The sequence below is a fragment of the Meleagris gallopavo genome, chromosome 3 (assembly GCF_905368555.1).
Source record: "Meleagris gallopavo chromosome 3, MGAL_WU_HG_1.1, whole genome shotgun sequence".
Classification (NCBI taxonomy): domain Eukaryota; kingdom Metazoa; phylum Chordata; class Aves; order Galliformes; family Phasianidae; genus Meleagris; species Meleagris gallopavo.
In genome coordinates this window covers 24,470,034-24,472,960 of record NC_139406.1, presented here as the reverse complement: position 1 = coordinate 24,472,960, position 2,927 = coordinate 24,470,034, and the positions used below count along the sequence as shown (strand labels likewise).

General features: G+C 47.3%; 1 long non-coding RNA gene across 1 annotated transcript; it reads left to right on the top strand.

Moving 5' to 3' along the window:
* The first annotated feature begins 375 nt into the window (after positions 1 to 375).
* On the top strand, positions 376 to 1,665 carry LOC146544637 (uncharacterized). Its single transcript, XR_014882351.1, has 2 exons — positions 376 to 980; positions 1,268 to 1,665. It is a non-coding gene; the product is annotated as an uncharacterized LOC146544637 (long non-coding RNA).
* The last annotated feature ends 1,262 nt before the right edge of the window (positions 1,666 to 2,927 follow it).

The following is a 2,927-nucleotide window of genomic DNA, read 5'->3' as shown; positions in this document are numbered from 1 at the left end:
AATCCGGGTTCCACAGTCATAAGCTGCCTCACAACCATCTTATTTGAGCTGGAGACTTAACAGAAAAAGCCTCATTTGTGCCTGTGACCCACGCAGCCCCTCGTGTCTGCAGGACACCGCTGTCCGTGCAGGCGGGTGGCATCTCCTGTGAGAACGGCTGCAAGTTGCCAAACCTCCCATAGGGCTGCTAAGCGCCGGTATTACTCTGCTCTATTCCTGGTGCTGGCAACAGGGTATTCATGGATCTGGCCGTGATTACAGACAGGATAAGCGGGGCCAGTGGCTGGAAAGCCTCTCTCCGAACATGCCTGTGGCTGCCTCTGTGGGAGGTGGAGCTGCTCTTACAGCCCGGCCTCCCTCCCCACACGTGGCATGGACCCGTCCCGCTGCAGGAGGTGATATTCTCATCTCTTGTGTATGCGGAGATGCAGTCAGGGAGCTCCGGAAGCTATAATTGGTGTGACAGTCAATGCCAATGTGTCCTCTCTTAGAAGAAGCCAGCCGCACGCAGCAGCTTTGTTTCAGCTGCACAGTGACACAGCGTACTGGCGCTCCAGCCCTCTGGCCAGGGGCAGAGGTCCCTTCGCCGCCGGGCTGTGCAGGGCAGCAGGACGCGTGTCCCCTCAGGCCCCGAGGAGATGAAGCTTAGGGAGGAACGCGCAGTTCTGCCGCGCTCAGTGGCAGGCAGACGTGCTCGTTGTGCGGCTTGACGCCAGGTGGAGCTGCACAAAACGAACGGCAGGCCCCAGCACTCTCACCGCGACGCTCCCTTTTCTCAGACAAAATGTCCCTTGCCTTGTCTAGCTTTACTTCTTCACGTTACTCTCTCTTGCAGGCCGTGGTAGAAGAGCTTACGCCTGGCTCCCGGTGCATAGCTGCACGCACGCAGTCACGAAGAAGTTACACACAAACTCTCTTCTCTATTTCTGGAGGACTGCTATCTCTGCATCACGAGGACAGCCCTGCATCTCACTCCCAGGGTAAGCCATGAGCGTGTGGGCAGACTCAGGCCGTAGCCACCGTGGGATGGGCAGGGCTGCTGTGCTCCCTGTTCCCCGCAGCCAGGGAGGAAGCTTTTTTGCTCCGAAAATGAACAACTCAAAGGAAGAGCACTTCTGTGCTTGTCAATCATAGAATTATAGAATGGCTTAGGTTGAAAGGAACCTCAAAGATCGAGTTCCAAACCCCTTGCCACAGCAGGGCTACCACCCACTACACCAGGCTGCCCTGGTGTTGTCTATTTCTTCGTCTTTATTTTTTTCCTCAGTGTAATATGCCAGTGGCTTAAGCCCCGAGGATTTCAGAGAGCCCTGTTATGGCAAGAGCATGATGGAATCGAGGCAAGGTTCCTTCATCCCGACATTGCTCATCTGTTCCTACACCACCACTTCTGCATCTTCCCCACAGTAGTAGTTCTTCACTGCAGCATTCTCTGGTTCTTGCTCAGAGTGCAAAATTAAAAACAACAAAAACAATTTCCAGAAACAAAACAGACTTGTCATCTGTCTGGAGGTGTTTCTCAAGAGGCTCCTAGAAATTTTCTAATATCGCTTTGCTTCCCCTGTATTTCTCAAGCCCATTCGTGACCTCTATGACTTGGAAGCTGGAGATTTTTAAATGAAAGAGAAAATCCCCAAGGAAATAAAGCAGATGTTTTTCATATTATATACATGTATAAAATGTATGTTTATTTATGTACATGTATTTTATGTGCATATTTAAAAGGTTAATGGTATGTGTGTCTATTTTTATATATATATGCATGTATGAATGCATACACATTTATATGTAAAAGGTCAATAGTGTGAGTAAGGAAAGCGAGTCTCAGTATTTCTAGCTGTTCTGTTTAATTTAAAAACACTGTAGGTCACCTAGGATGGCCATAAAGGCTGGTAGTCATCACCATGTTCTGCAGGTTTTATAGGCTTACCTTCAGAGAAAATCCCCAATGCAACCTTTTCTCTCTCAGCCTGCTAAATTCAACAGCACTCTTTATCATGGGGTACTTTCCATCTAATTACTGGAGGGAGAAGGCAACTGAAGATTGCAGTACAATTTTCCCCAAACAATCCTAATTTAAAATGAACTAAAGGGCCTGTGTAAAACCAATAAGGAGAAGAAGAAAAAAAAAAAAAAGGTGGGTAACAGATGGTCCTAGAACTGAGAGAAGCTCTCTAAAATGAGCTCAACCAGACTAAGCTGTGAGAGGCTCCCAGCAAATAGGCCAAAATAGCCCCTGCTAAATACTGGAGTCATTATCAAATACACAGATCTGTCTGCAAACAAGACAGTGTTTGTACTGAAAGGAAGACTGTAAAAAGTACAGCCTCCTTATTCTGCATATTTACCACAAGTGACTTTATTAAAAGTGTGTATTGCTGTTCAAGTGCCAATAATGAGCTTTCACCAGATGCTTCTCTTTCTGTTGTCAGTCCAATACAGATGTGAATGCAATACGTGTGATTTCATCCTGCCAGTCTTACTGGGAGGTAGGAAAATGTGACTGCAGTTGATCTTACTTGTGCTTCTGTATTCACACCTCTTCAGAAGACAATAAAGGCCCCGATCGAGCGGAGCACTCAAACACATGCTTAGCTTCAAGAAGCCTTGTTTTGTAGTTCCAGTGATTCCACATCAATGGGAACAGACATATGCTGGCAATGTGGTGCTGAGCTTGAGTGCTTCTGGGTACAGCCTGCACAGTTCTGTGCTTTCTGGCCTCTGTGTTGATCTCCCTCTGGAGAGCATTGGGGTAGAAGCAGGACTTGGTTCAGGAGGCTCAGCTTCCAGATTTGGAATGAAGTTCATAGTGACTGCTTTTCCCTCCCACCGCAAACATAGAACGTTGTCAGCACAACATGGTAAAGTCTTGAATTCTCTTGTTGCTTTTTTTTTTAACCAATTTCCTAAGGATGTAAGGTTAATGT